The 20,429-nt window shown below is 38.4% G+C and overlaps 1 protein-coding gene across 1 annotated transcript in view; it reads right to left on the reverse strand.

Moving 5' to 3' along the window:
* The window catches only part of Nckap5 (NCK associated protein 5), a 949,190-nt gene that overhangs the window by 896,068 nt on the left and 32,693 nt on the right, over window positions 1-20,429 (reverse strand). The window lies entirely within an intron of this gene.

Consider the following 20,429-nt stretch of genomic DNA (forward strand, 5'->3'; position numbering starts at 1 on the left):
CAGGCAAGGTTCCCCTTTGCCTCTCACTTGACCCTGACCTCCACCTTTCCAGCACCCACTGGGCTCCTCTTCTTGAGGACTGTATAGAGTCAGGCCTTGGTATTCATGGGGATTGGTTCAAGACCCTTAAAGAACACCAAAGCCCACGGGTGCTCTAATCCCTCACATAGTGACACTGTCTTTGCATATCAATGCATACATCTTCCCATAGACTTTGTCTCTATATTCATTAAAAAACACAAATGCTATACAAATGCAGTTGTTCTATTAGTGAGTAAAGACAAGAAAAAATTCTGTGCATATTTTAAAATACTTTCCATCCATAGTTGGTTGATCTGTTGGCATGCAGCACAAACTGTATTCCTCTTCTTCCACCACTTGGCCTCAGCCTATCCAGAGAAAGCCCCAGAGCTCCCAGCAGATCCCACCTGAGGTTCAGGAAGACAGGATAATCACAGGGCAGGGTGAATTATGTTCAGATATTTGGGTGGAAATGAAAGTGGGCCTTTTAAAATTAAAAGCAACCAGCCTTGCCTGCAGGTCTCTGAATGAATGATTTGTAAAATGTGTTTAACTACTACTACCTGATTAGGGCAGCAAGAAGACTCATTCATTCATTCGTTCCTCCATTTAACAAACATTTATTAGGTACAGCAATATGTCAGGCATTGTCTAGGCATTAGAATATGGTGGTAAACAAGTTTATTTTTTAAACCCTACATTGAGGACTTTAAAAACACTTTTAGAGGTGCATATGTCCTGAGATAATGTGATGGATTAAAAACTGGATGTCAATTTAACGCCAGCTGAACTGAGTAAGTGTGGTGCTGAGCATTGATGGCCCACCTAAACACTGTTGCCAAGATTTGTAAAATAGTGTTTATTTAACTACCACTACCTGATTAGGGCAGCAAGGAGACTCATTTATTCATTCATCATTCATTCTCACCAGGAGAACAGGCGAGGAAAAGTTTAGTATATTGTTGGTTCTACTGTTGACACTGGCTCTTCTGGAGAAGCTTGTTGAGCTTCTTTCCTGATGTGAACTTGGCTGTTCTCATCATTAGAAGAGCTTGAGACCTTGAGAATGATCTGGTTCACTTTGGAAGAGCTCTGATCCTTCCTTTGAGCGTTGCTTCCTAGCTCTGGAAGGAAGATGGTATTCAGTCTCCAGGAGAAGCTTATCATGCTGGATCCCTGATATGAATTCTGCTGTTCTCATCGTTGGGGGAGCTGGGGACCTTGTTGTTGCTGAGGGTGGTTATGGTACTTTTCAGGGGAGCCTTGATCCTTACTTTGAGCATTGTTTCCTGGCTCCAGTTCAGAACCCTCAACCTACTGGCACAGATCCTTCATCCAGCTGGCACAGACTTTCCAACTTTCCTTGATGACCTTTGGGCGTTCCTAGCATGTATCTGTGAAACAGACTTGTATGAGTTATTGTGGTGGGCTCCAGGCCTCCAGATGCACTCATGGGGAACATTGTCATGACTAGGTCTTCAGCTGGACTCATGTAGGACATTGTCATAGGATTCAGGTGCCCAGCTAGATTCTTTGGGTCCTAGTGTGTGGGCAGATTTCTTGTATTTTTTTGTGTGTGTGTGTGTGTGTGTATTTGACTCTTTGGGTGACCATTATAAAATAACTATAAACTATGTGTCCTGTATGTAATTGTTTTCCTTGCAGTCTCTGATTACAACAGATGGAAACAAGCATAGTATGTTTATGAGTAGGTGGAAGGTAAGTGTGGTGAGTAGAGCAAAGATATAATGGTGAGCACATGGTGAAGAGGCCAGGCAGAGCTCGGGTCATAGACACAGATGCCCTGGAAGGTTCTAAAAACTATGACTAGCAGGGGTGATATTGTCTAAATAATGTCTCAGATATATCAACCTGACTGCTCCTTAGAGAATGGATTGGTTGAAAGGGAACAGAAGGAGAGAAAACACTTCAGAAGCCAATCATTATAGCAGCATCTACTCAGTATAGAAGACCATAGCAAGTGCCTAGAGGGAACTGCTGGGAATGCGAAGAAGAGAATTCCAGAAAGGCAGGAGCCTAGTGCAGAAGGTCCCCTGCTTACAGTGATTCAACTTCTGATTTTTCAACCATACAGTGACAAGAACATGATGTGCAATCAATAGACACTCTATTTCACATTTCAAATTTGGATCTTTTCTCAGACTTGAAACATGCAGTATGACATTCACGATGCTGCAGCTCCTGGTCAACCACAGTATCACCAGGGAAATGACAGATATTTCTCACCCTGCTGTGTTACGATGGTCTTTGATAGATGAGCTGTGTGCAGTCCATTTTTGATTTGTGATATTTTCAACTTCTGAAGTGGTTTTTGAGACATCCCAATGACAAATAGGAAAACATCTGTATTTCTAAGAATGTGGCCTTGTATGGAGCCCTGGAGTTTAGAAGACAGAAAAGGATTAGAGCAGTGAGATATTCCTGAAGCCCTGGTGGGGTGAGACAAAGAAAGTAAGGTTATGACAGCCAAGGGCTAAATGCTAGGCTGAGGCACTTATCCTTTCCATAGCAGGTGACAGAGAGTCACAGGAAAGGTTCAGGAGCGAAGTACGTACACAAAAATTTTTAGCAGTAGAGTACAGGAAGTTTTGAGAAAAGGACAGTGCAAAGGCCTCCAACTTGTTCTGAAACTGGCCAGAGATCATGTATTTTAAGCATTGCTGGCCTTATGTCTTCTTTTTCAACTCCTCAACTACAAAACTGTAGACATGCACATAACATTTGTTCCAATCAAATGTTACTTACAAAAATAGGCATTGGGCTGGATTTAGCCCACTGACTGTGTTTTTCAGCCCTGGGGTTAGAGGAAGAGAGAGAAGTCAGCCAGTCTTGCAAAGGAGCAGAGGCCTGGTTAGACCAGGGACAGTCAGAATGGAATCGCCGGTGCAGATTTGGAAAGCACAAAGAAGGAGGGGAGATGACTAAAATTTCTAGTAACAGGGAGAAGGACTTTCTTCATTAACTAAGACAAAGAACAAGTGATGGGTGGAAAAAATCTTTAACTGTAGAAGAAGACGAACTATCCTTCCGCCCCTCCATACACATACAGAGAAATGAGAGTATGCATGGGAAGGAGCATCTCTTTCTTGGGGAAAAAAAATGAGATGCTCAGATTTAGCTAAGAGAGAAGATCAGAACCCTAAATTGATGCAGCCTCTTCAGAGGGTCTCAGGAGAGTTTTGCCTGATGACATCAGGGAATCACTCTGTAGTTTGTTCCACCTTCCCACTTCTCATTTTTACCTCTCAACAATCAGAAGCACCTGTTTTCTGATTACCGACTACATGACCACAGACTAGGTTCTCTGAGGTGCCTGGAAAGACTACGTGGTGTGGCCTTAATGCTGCAAAGTGTGGGAGAAACATGAGCTAGAGAAAGGCTATGGCAGGGCCTTCTCTTTGCTGTACCTGTGGATGCTTTCTGGGAGGAGGAACCAGGAAAGACAGGCAAGGCAGGTAGGTCTAGAAGGGAACAAACATGTAAAAGCACCAGTAGCAGGAAGGAGGAGAAGTCCTTACAAATAAATAAAGGACAAGGGTTCAGGATGTTATAAAATTAAAATCAGTTCCTAGGGGAGTTTGTACTTTTTTTTCTCCTGGTCTTACTTCACTAAGTATCACTGAGGGGTGATGGAATGCAGTGGCTGAGAGCCTAGGCCCTCAGACTGTGACCTGTGTTTGAATCTCAAACTTTCCTGACTATCCTGCTTACTGTCTCTGTGCCTCAGTTTCCCCCTTCTGCAACTGGAGCTGGTGAAGATCCTACTGCCTAGAACTGACATGAGCACTGATTGGGCAATACACATGGAACACTCAGACCAAGCTGGTGCAGGGGTGCCCAATGACAGGGCTCACCATTGTGTTTCTTCTGTGTGTTCCATTTCTGGTTGAGGCTAAGCAACAGGCACATGGGAGAAGCATCGGGCAGGAAGGCAGTGTCCTAACGAGTGCCCTGCTCGGTGCTGGCCACTGTTCTGGTGGTCTCTTTTTCAGCTCTAATGATGAGGTATGAAGAGTCACTACCATTTGTTTTCCTCTTCCCATCTGGAAGAGATATTTCTGGAAAAGATATTTTATTCCTCAAGATTGGAACTAGGAAGGCAGAGAATATTTTTCAGTTTTAATTAATACAAACTTCTCTACCTCCCAGGGCTGTTTGCAGAATTAATCCCTCCCCAGTGTTCAAACTCTTCAGCAGACAGACACTGTGTTCTCACCAAATAGTCTGGACTCCCTTTACGCCTGATTCTCTTCAGCTACTGCCCCCTCGCCTCATCTCATCTCACAGAACAGCCTCTATGCTCATTTTAAATTGGTTGGTTGGTCTCTGTGAATTTGACTTTATCCTCCGGCCTGGTGCAATTAAGTGTGAAAAATCCTTGATCCTTGCCTAGGGCAAGAGGAGGTGGGGATGTCTGTGTGGTCTGGGGAGGGTACTGAGCTCTCAGGTTCACTCCTGAAGTGAATCTGACAGTTGACCCCTTGGGAGTCTCTGAACAACTCTTGGGGAAAATGAAGACATGGAGTGGCATAGGGAGCGCAAAGGGGAGAGTGAAGGGAACTGGAGGATACTGATGGATTTGACAGCTTGGTAGAACAGCTTACAACCAGAATCCCTGAATAAGTCATAGGACCTTGTTTAGAAATTGATACAAGAAATAATACTGCTTATTGATTTGTAAAAGCTTGTTGTGTATAGGGATATCAATATAAGTGATTTGCATTTGGGGTTTTATCTAGTTCAATGCTTTGAATTTGTTGATTTGATTTGCTTCTATGTACAAATTTTATTCCTTAAGTAAACCCAAAGAACAAAGTGTTTGTAAATGCATCTCTGCTCTTTGGGAACACTTAAAATTTCATTCCTTGCTACTTTAGCATGTGTCTTACAGAGCTACAATGACCTGGGTAAATCAACTAGAAGAAGGCAGGAGGAAGCCTCCTCTGAGATTCCATGCATCAAAGAATAATAATAAAATGTTAAAAGAATACCAAAAATACACTCACGAAAACTGAGACAAATCATCTTTTTGCATATGCCTCAATTATATCAGTAAAGCAATGCAGGAGAAAAATAGTACTGCCTTTCACATGTGTTAACCCTGGATTCATCATGGCCTTGCTAATATTAACCAAACCTAACTTAAATTAGATTTTTATAGATCCTCAACAATTCTTTAAAGCAGAATTTTCTGAAGAAAGAAATATGCAATGTAATAATTTCAGTAAAATACTCTATAAAAATCATCCCATGCCAAATGGATTTAATAAGTATTCCACAGTGCAACATTTTTTGGGAATTCATGAAAATAAGCATATTAAACGTTCTGAGAAATCTGCATAAAAAAATTCCTTAATTTGCTTAAATCAGGAAGCAAGCTTATTTCATAAAACTTACTAAAATCCCTCTGGAATATATATATTTTTTTCAAAATACCTCTAAATTTCTGAATTTCTCTAAATTTCAGTAGGAAGCTCATGATGCCTTCTCAGTACTGGTAATACACCTGAATAGTTCTGGAACACTCATGCTCATGTAAGAAACTTGGGTCCATAGTAAGAAATAGAACTGATACCTGTCCCTAGGAAGGCCTCTAAAACCATCGTTCTCACATTCTGGTATTCTGTAGAATCACCTGAGCTAGCTGAAGTCAATCAGGGCCTAGGTCTCCAAATCTCTACCAAGCTATCCAGGTAAAGCACATGAAACTATAAACCAGTTCCATAAGTGGAAGGAGCCCAAGAAAGGATGTGAATTAAGACACCCTAAGAGCTTGTCAATAGTGACCCCAAAGGGTTTGCAGGGTGCCCACAGTAGTGGCAATCATTATGAGCCAATATTGGCTGCTTTTGTTAATTTGATTTGTTCCTACCAGCAAATCTTATTCCCTAAGAAAATCCAAAAGAACAAAATGTTAGGATCCAATATTGTCCATTAGGGAATAAGGAGTACAAATGAAAGATGCCACAAGCAGCAACTCCCAAGTTACCAAAAGTCTCCGCCCCTAGTTAGTTATCTACTTCTTTTTTTTTTTTTTTTTTTTTTTTGCTTTTTCATTTTTATCGGTATCGGGGATTGAACTCACGACTGCCTGCTTGCAAGGCAGGTGCTGATGTCGCTGAGCTAAATCCCCAGCCCCTAGTTATCTACTTCTTAAATGAGACAATGTAAGGGTTCCTGTGAGAGCTGAGAGTTTAAGACAAAACCTAGCATATCACTAATTCTTTTTTTATGCATCTCAATAACTGAACCTGACACATACTAAATTCTACAATATTTTAATGATTGTTACAAATTATTAGTTGAGTAGCTGAGCAAACCCTCGTGATGTCTACCTCCTGTAATTTGTAAAATAATTCCAGCTAATGAACAAATGCCAATAAGTTATTTCTAGGTAAACGCTCACAGACACCAGCATATCAAATCATTAAGAAGGGTGCACCATGCTCTGAGTCATGGAGGTGAGCTCACCACTTCCTTCCCCAACTGGCTGCCAGATACAGGTGCTCCCCCTTAGACTTGAGTGGAGTGTGCCCTATTGGCTGAAATAAAATTGCATTTTTTTATCTTTAGTCTACTTTTTATCCAACTCACAAAGTTTAACCAATAACCAGTCACCCTGTGTTAGAGAGATTGACTATCATGCACAATTGAACTGGATCTACATATTTGCCGAAATCAAACAAGCTATGACAACATTTGATTAAGCCTGGGAGATTGGAGAGGAGGTGAAAGAGGTTGAAGAAGAGTGACTCTTTGAAGAAACTCTCCTATGAATATGCAGAAAATTATGAAAATCATTTGAAAATGCCTAAGGGTATTTTTAATGCTACCAAAGTTTAAATATGATTTTTAAAATGTGCTCATAAGTTTTAAACCTTCAGCATTCAACTTATTAAAGAAATTGCTGAAATGTTTAAGCACTTGCTAAGAAAGACCATGCATCGCAGACAAATATGATTCAAATCCTGCTATCCTCAGTGACATTCCTCTCCACAAAACAAGCCACAGGGAAATCCCCACATGTATTTTCTTGTAGGATGAATCTGACACTCACTTTAATGATTGTGTCATAGTAATAGGCTTCAATTTTTGACATGATAGCTCAACACTGATGGAACCCACTAACAACTTACTTATAGTAACTCATCTCGTTAGAAAATTCCCATTTCTTTATCAAGGTTTGGCAAACTTATTTTTTAATCCATGGATCTAAGAAATGTACACCTAATGTGAATCTGACTGCAAGAATCTATTTCCAAGAAAAGATGTTTATTCTATTTGATGGCACTCACAGAAAAGTTTCTTACTAGCATTTTGCTTCTCTAACATGTGTTTTCTACTGACGAAATTACTTTCTAGGCATGTTTCAATCATTTTCAAATTCTCTTCATCCACCTTGTCAGAGGACTTATAAAAGTGTATGGAAACAATATATTAAATCTCCCATTTGTTATAAAAAGTATAATGTACCAGTCAACAAATTTATTAATAACTCTTATAAAGAATTTTGTCAACAGGAATCCAGCCACAGAGATATTCAAATGCCCTCATTTAAGGAAATGGAAGTCATATGCATGTTTGGTGAAATTAAGGGACACAGAAATCCAGAATGCCAATTTATGGTAAGAAATTTTATCCACAAAAATAAATAATAAGAATGATAACATTGTGTCTTTGACCAGATCTTTATTTCCTACAGTTCTGATGCTCCTTTATTGTCAGTAATTTAGGATCAAGAGCAAACAGCTGCTGGACAGACACACAATCATAATGACTAAATGGCAGAATTGAACAGTCCCTTCCTTGCCAAGGAAAGGAAATGTCACCAGCAGTCCCAGGAAGTAGATGACAGCACTAGGAGTAGAAATGGCTCTGCATTACTTTGAATGCCTTCCTGGACAAAGCTTTCCCCTCTACACGTTTATTTATTTTATTTCATTTTTTTGTACGGAGGATTGAACTCACAACTTTGCTCTTGCCAGGCAGGCGCTTATGCCACTGAGCTAAATCTGCAGCCCATATTCTTTTCAGGTAAGGTGGAGATAACAACTCAAACCTTAGCCTCAGAATCTTCATTCAAAATTCAATAATCAGTGACAGAAGTAAATGCAAAGTACCATAGTTGAATATTGCTGACCTTTCCTTCTCAATTTTTCCTGAAATACTCTCAGAATTATCTCAGATCATAAAACTTTCCTTTTTAGAAACTCTTGGTTGCCCATTACCTAGAGAATAAAGACCAAACTTTCTATGATATTCAAACTCATTCATGAAATGTTACTTTTCCTACCTCTCTCTATTACCAGATCAATAACACTATATTTGTTGACACTTAAAAAATTACATGCACAAACTAAGTACTCAGTTTCCAACAAAATCTTAATCCTCTTTCACCAATCATTTCCAAGATTGCCCCGATTATTCGTCATTTATTCAATTATTATCAAATATTCTTAGGAGCCAGGAATCAGAATTGACTAGTGGCATTTTGTGTGTATTTCTAACATAGTTCTAATTTCAGTATGCTTTGTGGGATTTTTTTCTTCACCCCTGTTTGAGGTGAGACGTTATTTGCTGTGTATCTCTCTATTGGATAACAAATATTCATTGTCAACCATGCTTGAGACCAGAAGTGATTTGGATTTTGAATTTTAAAATATTAAAATATTTGCATTTATGGACCTTATGGATGAGATGTAAGTGAAAACACAAAATTCATTTGTTTCATATATACTTTGTTCATATAGCCTGCAACTAATTTTATTCAGTGATTATAGTGCACCTGTACTTTGGTTGCAACCTGTCACATGAGGTCAAATGTGTAATTTTCTAATCAACTCTGTGTCCAAAGAGTTTCCAATTTTGGAAAATTTCAATTTCAGATTTTTCTATTAGGCATATTCAATCTATACCTCTGTGCTACTTCCAAGAAGGCACTCCAAAAGTGTTTGCTGAGTGAGTATCAGTGCTATACTCATCTAAAAATTTTCACAAGAGTCCTGTGAATTTCAGGGTATCCCATAACCTCTGAATAGAGGAAAGGCAGTTTCTGCCAAATTTCCTTTTAGAAATAAGTAATTACAAATCATTCTTATGGAGGCATGGGTCTCATTCCCTAATAACTAAATAAACCATGCTGTCATCTGCTCCTTGCCCCTCCTCTCTCAGGGACCATGAGAGGGGCAAAGTCAACACCATGGCCAGTTTTCCTCATTTTTCCTCCCTAAAGACAACAGGACTTCAAATTCATGCCCAGGAGATGAAATTCATATTGGCCTTTCTACTTGTACTATCATGTCAATAGTCAGAAAGTTTCCAATTTTGGAGAATTAGTACATCAATTAGTTCCAGAGCCCTGGTTTTATACCCTAAACTTTGCACAATAAAGAATAAGAAAGTTGGCAAGTTACACTAAGCATCTACCAAGAAATTTAGAAACTTTTCTCTAGAATTACAAAGCTCAAACATTTGGAGAGGGCATGTGAAGAGTGACTCATAAAAAGTAGCAATAAAAATAAGGCAAAATTAGTAAAAAAAGATCTACCACCTACATGGAGGAGATCCTTAAAGATGTAAGTGTGAATTCCTGGGTCAGTTCATACCTGAGGAATGTAGTACCTTCAAGCATTCAGAAATTTGCTTAATACCAGTAAGAGACAGATGATCCTGAGAGAAATGGGTCGCCCTTCCTGCCTTCTTGGCATTTCTTCCCCCTCATTCTCAAAAGGAAAAATCAACTTTTTTTTTTTTTTTTTTTTACCCAGAACTGCTAATGGATTTGGATTCCTACTCTTCTTTCATCTTTTCTCTCTATAATGCCAAAAGGAGAAACCCACAGGGTTATTTCTGTCAAAACTGGCATGATGATAACACAAGGCATCTTTTTTGCCCAACACCCACTCCTGCAAATACTCTGTAGGCCAGAGGATTAATAGAGAGAGACAAAGGTAATAAACTGGGTTAGGATGAAGATGCCCTGGTGAATCTGTGTGTGGCAGTCTTTGTCTTAGGGATGCCCTAAGACATCCCTAGAGAGAGGTGAAAGAAGCAGCTGAGGGACAGTGTCCCACCTTCGAGCTATGCTGCTACCATGTTTCCAAGAGCCTCCACAGTCACCGTGCAGGCAGCTCTTGGTCCCTATGACAACTGGTAGCCTAAGGAGCAATTTTCTCCTTTTTCTACCAAAGATGGGAAGGCAAGAGAGAGGCTAACAAGTTCCAGGCAACACTAATCCAAAGGAAAAGTGGGTAGATATTTCTTTCTTGAAATGAAAAATGAAAGCTACAAAACTGTCTGGCCTTTACCTGTTAAAGCTAATAAACACACAAATGTGCGCGCGCACACACACACACACACACACACACACACATAGCAAAAATATTTATAACATTTGTTTGCAAGCAAAAGAACTATGGGTTATTTTATCTTCCTTCTTTTTATTTATCTACATTGCATACAGTAAATCATATTATTTTTCAAATAAGAAAAATGTTATATAGAGAAAAAGCAATCTGCCTTTTACTAGCAATTCTTTCCCATTGACAAAGATTTCCATGGAAATGCAATTTATACTGGTCAGAGGGGATCATGTGGTTAACAAGGTGCTTCAATAAGAAGAAAAGACTACGAATCTGTTTTCAGGTCTTTTGTACTGTGTCTTTTCAATTTTTGTAATCATAAGGATGACCTCCTGCCCAGAGAAATGACCTTAGATTTAAATTTGAAACGCTATACCAACCTAAGTGCCTGGATTTAAATGTGAAATGTCATCCCACTGTAAATTCCTGAAAATTTCACTCAAAACTAGGAGGGATAGGGTTTCTCTACACTTTGTTGATGTATGATGGGTCTGTCTGATCACTTGCTAGAAAAGCCAAGTTGTGTCTTCAAGAGACTCACTGCCTGCTCCAACTGCAAAAAGTATTTCTGTTCCCTTCTTCTTCCTTTCAGCATCCAGCAGCCGCAGTCCTCCAAGACTGGAGCCAGATCTCAGCCCAGGGCAGACAGGTGGTCACTTTGGAAGAGCCCACACTCATTTGATGGCCTTTTTTTTCATTTTCTATTTGAGTAGCCAGTTCATGGGTGCCTCCGTATTTTGAGATTCTGTTTATACTTGCTTGCCTGTCAGTCAAAGACCAAAGGAATGCTTGTCTTTAAAATGTTTCTGTGTTTTGGGGTTCTTTTTGTTCTGTTTTTTAATCCTTAACAATATAGCAAGACTTCTTGACCCTGCCCCCATGATACAACACGAATTCTGAGATTTTCTTCACAATATGCTATCTAAGATGAAAAGGCTGGCTCAAGGGAATGTGGCAATTTATTGGCTCCCTGAAGGCTCCTAAGGATATCAGCAGCCCCTCACTTCTCGCCAAAAGAAAGAAATCTAAACATTATTTTTCCTACTATACCCCCTTCAAATAATCCTTGTTTTTAAGATAACCAATCACCTCATTTATAGACTGGGAAGGATAATGTGTTTTAATATATACTATCTGGGAGTTCCTGGCAGCACACCATATATTTTAGCCAAAATCCTCAGACATTGGAAAAGGCATTTCAATTGTGTTATCTTTCATTTTGTTGATTATGTATACTGTTAATTTTTGCCACGAATGGAACAGTGAATTCCTTTGCCTGGATAGTTGACCACTTCACCTGACTATCGCTTCTTAGAAACATATTCTTGAAGTTGGATTTCCCATATTTTTGAACTTCAACTCCAAAAAAGTTTAACTTTTCAACCTTGGAAATTATAAAGGTGAATTGAAAATTTGAAACCCTAATATGCCAAAAGGCCTTCCAAGATGCTCACAGTTTAGTCATGAAAATAAAATCATACTGGATGGTGTGAGAGAAAACAAAAATAGGTAGGCATTGTATAACTCTTGGATTTTGTTTTATGAGAAATGACACCACCAATTTATTCCTAATGGAAAAAGAAAACCAAAAGTAGCTAAGAACATCTAAATTGAAAAAGTACACCTTTCTCTATTTCTGCATGATCTTTAGTCTCGAATATACTAGGCATTGTTTTATTAGAACATTTAAAAGTTACATAATCAATCATCTTCTAATCCCAAATAAAACAAACAGATTTAGAGACATATATACATACATTTATTTTGGAGAGTGTGTGTGCGTGCTTTCTAAACTGAAAAATTAAGAACAATGTCAAATGCCGTAGTGGTTAAGTCGGTATTATAGTTTTCATGGAGTTAAGCCCTTCTTATGATCATTGGAAATGCTCACTTTAGTGTATCCATCTCACCTTTTCATCTTCTTATGAATACACTGGTACATGGAATAATGCTTTAAAAAATAGGTTTTATGTCCCTATTGTTGCCTAAAGATAGTACTAATACAGCCACAAGGTAAAAAATGACCAAAATAGCACTTTGGTTTTGTTTACCTGACAAAAAATCGCTGGCATAGCGCAGTGGCAGAGCTCTTGCCCAGTGCATGCCAAGGCCCTGGTTCAATCTCCAGGGGAAATGGGAGGGGAGGGGAGGAGAAAGGAGGGGAGGAGAGAGGAGGGGAGGAGAGAGGAGGGGAGAAGAGAGGAGGGGAGGAGAGGAGAGGAAAGGAGAGGAGAGGGAAAGGAAGAGAAAAGAAGGGAAAGAAGCGGGGAGGGTTCGGAGACCCTTCTGTAGCATTGTCCTTAAGAGATTTTTCGCTGGATCAAGTATGAGGAGCTTAGAGTGGACACCTGCCACACAGCATTTCTATGTAGCAATTACTGAAAACTGTACTCGACACATAGACTCCCATGATGGAAACTTACAGCAGAAAGAAAGCAAAGCATTAGAATAAACAGTTTGTGAGGGTTAGGTAGACATATCCAGAGAAAGAGCTGCAATAGCTAAACATAGATATCCCATCTTTCAGATCTGCCTCAGTTCCAGCTCTGAAAGAACTTCTTCCTTAGCCCTATGAGTCACAGAAAAAGTCATGAAATGGTAGAGTCAAAGCCTCTGTACCATGCAAAACCTGTCACGTTTGGTAGAATGATTTTGCTGGCTGAATGCGCACTCCATGACAGAGTGACCCGTTCTAGTCTTCATAATATTTAATGGATGCAAAAGTATGTTGCAGCAGGAAAGATTTATATAGATGTCTACTGCTCTGATTATTAAGGAAGATTTCTCATGAAGACTGTTTATCCTCCATTGATACCAGACCAAAACTAAAATTGAAGTTGTAATATTAGCAGCTAAATATTTATCTAGCTCTCTCTCTCCTAAAAGTGTTTCAGATTAGCTTGAAAGCAGAGTAATCAAGGATATCAAACAGAGTAGGAGACTTCTTCTAGCAAAGCCTTCTGTCTGGGGTGTGGCAAAAGTCTGGGCTCTTCTGCCTGCTCCTGAGGCATCCTTGCCATTTCTTGAGGTTCACTAGGAGTTCCTCTCTACAGGCCCCTTTGCTCCACATGGGGACTGCAGGGCTCCGTGTGCGACCACCCTAGCACACCCGAGAAAGACCTCCATTTTTACACTCCTCTTGGCTCTGGGGTGGTCCAGCAATCCCTTCCCCAAGTGCGAAGGGGCTCTCATCCAATTTTGGGCAACATGTGTTTATACTTAAGCTATAAAATAGGATTTGACTGTGTTCACAGAGTATTAACAAAAACTGGAAGAATGTGCTCTTTTTAGTCTCTTTCTTTTTTTTTTTTTTTTTTGTCTTATTTCTCACAGTTCCTATATGAATCCTTGGAGAGAAGATTCAAGAAATCTTGTGAAGTAGTCATCTCCCGGGCTGCACTGTAGCAGAACCGAGTTCTCCCCACCTCATCCTTAGGAGCTCCACCCACTGCTTTCTCAGTCCTTCTCACAAAGACACCCAAGTAAGGATGAGGACAGACCACAGAGCTCCAGATTCCTCTCCCCAGACCACCAAAGCCCAGGCCTTCTCCATTCTTTCTTCCATTAGTGGTTTTTATTCAGGACACATTTTCAGACTGGATTAGGATTCTGGCAGCACAGTTGAAGGGATTAAAAAGCTTAAAACAATAGTAAACAAGTTGGCAATAGTAATTATAATATAATTGTTACACAATGCCTCCCAGTGTATATAAAAGCACTCACAATCCTTGTACTCACTATTCATTTGGTCTCCCTTCAGCACTATGAAGTTGTTAAGTAGAGCCATTTCCTGCCCAACAGCCCCTTTATAGACTCGGGATTCAGAATTCTGGCGTGTTTCAGCACATGTGATGTTTTTGGATACCACATTATATATACCATATTCTTTTGACTCAATGTTCCAATTATCAAATGCATCTGAAGAAAAATTTCAGATGAAGGGGAAAAAGAACTTTACAAACTGATCAAAATTTAGTCATCCTTAAATACCAAAAGTAATTTCTATTGGTGGTACATACAATGTATAGTCACTTTCTTTAAATATTCTTAGCAAGGTATGCTACAAAAGTGTGTGCCTGTACATGCCAAACACATGAGCACTCTTAACCACTTTCAAAAATCTTAAACTCCTTTTAGTAATCAGTTGTTGGTACAGGTTTGGTGATTATTCTGAGATTATTGAATATGTATTGTGAAAAAATAAAATTATGTTGATTTTGTTGCAAACTGACTTTTAGCCTGGGGAAAAAAAGATACTGATGTAAAAGCAATATGACTTATTTCAAATTCTACAATATGAAACAAGAATGAAAAGTATTTATTTAAAGACGTGTATTTAATCTGAAATAATATATTGTATATTATGTAAGATATATATTTTCTTAAAGAGAAGATATCATATATATAATATTTCCTAGTTCTAAATAATGGAAAAGGTCATTAAACAATGCCTAATATACTAGTGATAAGTCTCTCTAAAACTCAATTTGGGCTTTCGAAACACAGCTTGGTACTAACCGGAACCAGAATTCTTTGAAAAACGAATGATCTCAGTATGCAGCAAGGAGCATACATAGTGAGACTAACCATCTTATCCCAAAAAGCAAGGAAGCTTCACAGATTTCCAGTTCATGCCAAAAAGACTCAGTAGCAATTGAGGCATCTATTGGCCAAAGATTAGAAAAATCTGACCAGCAATAAGAATAGTAACCTAAAACACTGAGACACATTAGATGTGTCTAAACATAAATTCAAAATAAAAATGAAAACAAATGCACTTGGTTACTGTTAGAGAATGCCAATGAAATAAGTGACAGATTTTAAAACCATTAAAAGCAAAGAATAATGTTCAACCTTTATTGATTGTATGACAGGTAGCCAGTTAGTGAAGGAAATTTTCTTTTAATAAAGCTATTCCTCTAATAAATGAAGATAAAAAGATACAATTAGAACATTACCTCTTAGTTTCTCAATGTATTAATGAATGTAGGCAGTGATCACTCAGGAATACTATCAGTTCCTGTAATGGTTTGTCCCCTCCAAAATTCACATTCAAATTTAATTATAGTTTCATGACATAAGAACTTTAAGTATGATTAGGCCATGAGGACTCCACTCTTGTGGATGGAATGAACATTTATAAAAAGCTGACTCACAATGCTTTTCTCTCCTTGATTTTCCACAGAGTGATGCCTTCTACCATGTACAGAGAATTTAGAAGGCTCATGCCAGATGGTGGCAGCTTGTATCAGACATTGAGTCTCTAGAAAAATGAATAATAAATAAATGCTCAGTCTATGGAATTCTGTCATAACAATATAAAACCAAGTAAGACAACTCCCAAAGAAAGACAACCTGCTAATATCTGATCCAGATTGAAATGTGTATCATCACCTAGAAAACATTTTTGCCTCCAAATTGAAGTTGAATCTAATCAAGTGTAATAGTTTGCATTCCAGTGGTTCCCCCCAAGTCTCATGTAATCATGGATGTGGCTAAGTTGGGTGTTCATGATTGGTTTGTTGTCTGGCATTGGGATTGGGGGTGTGAGTGCTGCATCTAACCTGAGGTGGAGCCAGCATACAGTGTAAGGGTGGAGAAGAGGGTGTGTTTTGCTCTCTTGCCCAATCGGTGCTGTGCTATTCGTGGTGGCCATGAATGGTTGTTTCGGCCATTGACATTCTGCCTTGGAGCCAACTGAATATGGTCTGAAACCTTTAAGAACTGTAAGAAATAAACCTTCCCCTCCCTAATTTTGGGCATAATATATTCTGTCTCAGCAATGAGTGAAAAGCAATGAGAGAAAAGACATCATGCTTCCAGGTCTAAACTCCAAATCATAAGAAATATAAGAACAAAGAAACATGTAAGATTCATTGTAGCATTCACTGAATAAAACTCAGAATGTGAAAAAGTCATAAGACAAACAAAAAATTTCTTCAAAAAATAACACTGCAAAAGAAATCAAGGAGGAGGAGATCTACTACTTTCAAGATAATTAAGAACATATAAACCAAATACAATGTAGTTGGATATTAATAATTTTTAACCTGGGAAATAGATATGCATAGAGGCTCACTATATTTTCTCTAGTTTTATATGTTTGCAATGCAGCTATTTGGGAAAAATTAAATTTATGTCATATGCCAAAATAAAATTGAGATTAGATGCTTAAAAGAATTTTATACAAAAAATGAAAAATATATAGAAAAATACTTCCCTTGGTGATAATGAATTTTTCACTTAAAAACCAATGAAATAAATAAATTAAAACAAGATGCTTATAAAAAATGCTTGAAATTCATATATCTTTTAAAACAAAAGGCTGGAAAAATACCAGCAGCTGAGTGCAGCGGCACATGCCTATAATTCCAGAACTCCAGGCCTCCGAGACAGGAGAATCACAACTTCGACTCCATCCTGGTCAAGTTAGTGACTTAGAAAAACCCTGTCTCAAAATCAAAAAAGTGAAAAATCCGAGGATGCAGCTCACTATGAAGGTCCCTTGTTCTATCCCCAGTACCCCTCCCCCACAAAAACAAAAATTGTATAAACTATAATAAATTAATATTCATCATTTTTCCTTTATAAAAGACATACCCAGATCAATGGGAAAAAGGATCCCATGGAAAATGGATATAAAAATAAAATTCACAAAGTTCATAATAGAAACAGCTAATAACCTTACATAAATCTCAAGTAATTAAATAAGTGAAAATTAGAATATTCAATTTACATATTTTAAATTCATAATGTTTAGTACTTGTGTTTGTTTTTCTGTAGATGTGAAAATAAGACTGCTATTGGATATATATATACCAGTACAAATTCTCTGTAGGTTAAGTTTAGTAATAAGCAACGAGAAACAAGTTTTTTAAAAAATGAACTCATTCAACTTACAGAAATTCAAGGACACTGTAGCAGACTCTGTGTAAAAATGGCAACAGCTACAATCATTTCTCCCTATGTATAGAATTCTTCTCAAGGCCTTTGCTTTTCCCTTCACCAAAAGGTGACGTCCACTTCTCCATCTTTTGAATCTGGTTTTTGCCTTAATTCTTTTTTTTTTTTTTTTTTTTTTTTTTTGTCTTTTTCATTTTTACCGGTACCAGGGATTGAACTCACGACTGCCTGCTTGTAAGGCACGCACTTATGCCACTGAGCTAAATCCCCAGCCCCTTTTGCCTTAATTCTTGTCTTTGCCAACTGAACTTGAGAAAATGTAACACAAGCAGATGCTTAGAAATTGCTTGTGCAAATGGGGCCAGCTCTTTCCTGTTGGGGACACTTCTGAAAATATGAGTAAGCCTGGTCTACATTCCTTGAGGACAAGGAACCCAGAAGGGAAAGGCCTGATCATCTCAGTTGGCCTAGATGTCCCAGACACGTGAGTAAGGCGATCTCATATCATCTCCTCTATAGGACCAGCACAACAGCCTCCCCCCCAAAAAAGAAGAAACAGATTTTTATCAACCTACAAACTCATAAAAAATTGCTACTGTAAACCATTAAGCTTAAAGCAGTTTGATTAATAAAACTGAGCTATCAAAAGTTATCAGGAAAATGTACAACTGATTTATGTGCATTTTAAAATCATTTTATTAACAAACTGTAAAAAACCAAATGCCCAACCAGAAAGAATTGTAAACTATATTTACTATAGATTGCAAGATCATAAAATCATTAAAATCATGTTTTCAAAATATTTTAATGACATTGAAAAATGTTCAGAATGGAAAAGTAAGTTATAAATAGCAAGATACAAAATTACATGTGAAGAATGATTTTCAACCATACAAATATGTGTGCTATATCACAAATAGAGATTTAACCCAAAGACTAGCTTTTAACTACTGTTTTAAAATTTGCACATGAGTATATTGCTCTAGCTTTTAGAACACTGCCCTAGTTTCTGCTTAGTCCCTTTATGTTATGCAGTGTAAAGCAAGAGCAAATATGTAAATGCACCAAAGCAATCTACATGCAGAAGAGTCTAGCAGAGATACTGTGTTTAGTAAATGTAAAATAGCTGGTCTTTCAAACTACACTTCTGAAGATTTGCTCCTTTAGAACATTTAGAAAAGAACATTTTTCTTCTCTAGCCCTGGATTTCAATAGCTTTATGCCTTCAATTGTTGCTTATGATTAAAGAGATGCAATATTTTAGCAATTTTTTACAAAAAGTGCAGCTTCTGCTTAGAAAGACCTGATCTATGACACTGGAGGAGATATGAATGTCAAGAGCCATCTTAGGCTTGAAGCACTGATAAGGTAGACTGTGGGAATGTTCTCTAAGACTAATGCGATACACTTATCTATCCTCATAGCTAAAGAGACCTCCCTAGTGTGGGCTGAGCTGGGGTCTTCCAGTCTCTGAAGTGGGGTTGAAGTTCCTACTATCCATCATTCTATCAAAAGGCTTACCACTCAGGCAACCCTTGGTCTGTATCATGGTGATGGGATATTTCCTTTTTCTTTTGAGTATCAGGCCAGTTCAACTTTTAAAATGGCCACTTCCAGAAGCAATCATTAGTTTACTTCCATTATATTTCTCTCTTGTATTCCCTAAATTTCAGTATATTCTTCTGAAAATGCTTCATTCTGGTCTTCAGCTAGCATTTAGGAAATTACAGAAGAGATGTCCCAAGAATTGAAAGGATGGATCAAAGGATGAAGCGTGTGCTGTCTCCAAGCCGCTGTGGCACAATCACCAAGGGAGCAAGCAGTGAACCGGTCATGTCACACTGGCAGCATCATAAAAAGTGGCAAATGCTGCCAGCTGAATGAGATGGTGGCAGAGCCCCAAGGGCCTGTTCTTGACTATTCATGAAAACAAGCCTCTGAAAAACTCTCAGAAGCTTCCAAAGGACATTTTCTGGCAACTATGTTGCTGAGGACTCAAATTAGCATAATCTCACATTAAGCACAAACATTCAAGGGTAAAAAAACAAGGTAACCTCACTTTGTAGTCTTAGGCACTCAAAACATGTCTACATTAGGAGTTCAAGAACAAATCTGTATTAGTGTAGAAAAAGTAAGACCAGAAGGAAATGCCCTCAAATCTTAAGTAACTGTGGGTAACTATGAATATGGAATTAATAGATTTTTTTTTGTACCAGGGATGGAACTCATGACTGCACACTTGCAAGGTAGGTTCTTATGCCACTGAGCTAAATCTCCAGTCCCATTTCTTTTTTTAAATACTTTATACATTTTTTGAAAAATGCCCAGATCCTAACAGAAAGGAATAGGTGCCGTCCTTCAATGTCACTTAGCCTGTAGATTCATACCTGTGAAATGTGGGCAAGATAGCATAAAAAGCAGAGGAAGGAGAGGAGAAATAATGTCCTGAAGACAAACTGCCTACTCTACCACCTGCCCAAGAAGATAGGTAGCAAGCACATAGCATAGATCCTGCCATGTCCCGTGTCAGACAATGGGAGTCATGTTAGTCAACTGGGGTAGGCTCCATCATCAAATCTGATACAGCCTCATGGCTGCTCTCAACACATTTCTGCAGAGAGCTAGGACAAACTGACTGGAATGGCATGAGAAAGGAAAGCCCACTGTTACTTTCAGCCTAGGGCAAATGTGTTGTCTCATCTGGCAAGTATCCGGAAAGGAACTTTCCTGAAAGAATCAGAGATGCAAAGAGGAAACGTTTGATTTTTGACAGACACATAGCACAACCTCAGGCTCAGGCAAAGAGCTGAATGTAAGAAACCACACAAAGCTTCATTTTATGTAGCAATTAATAAATCCCAAGTAGTTTCCATTGAATAAACCTACTTAATCTACACTCCACCCTTGAAAAATGGATAGTTTCTGCCTCATTCTCTAGATGAAAAAACAGGCATGGGAAATTTATGTTGTGACTCAAAGAGTAGAGGTGGATGGAATCTTAAACTAAATCATTCTGATTTGAGGACTTCTAGTGTACTTTCAATGATACCAAAGAGCAGGCAACTAAAAGATAAATGTTTCATAATGGATTGAACTCCTGAATAGATCCATCTTACTTCCAAT

Source organism: Cavia porcellus, unplaced genomic scaffold, assembly GCF_034190915.1.
Source record: "Cavia porcellus strain 051 isolate PalLab524CR breed Dunkin Hartley unplaced genomic scaffold, mCavPor4.1 scaffold_12, whole genome shotgun sequence".
Taxonomy (NCBI): domain Eukaryota; kingdom Metazoa; phylum Chordata; class Mammalia; order Rodentia; family Caviidae; genus Cavia; species Cavia porcellus.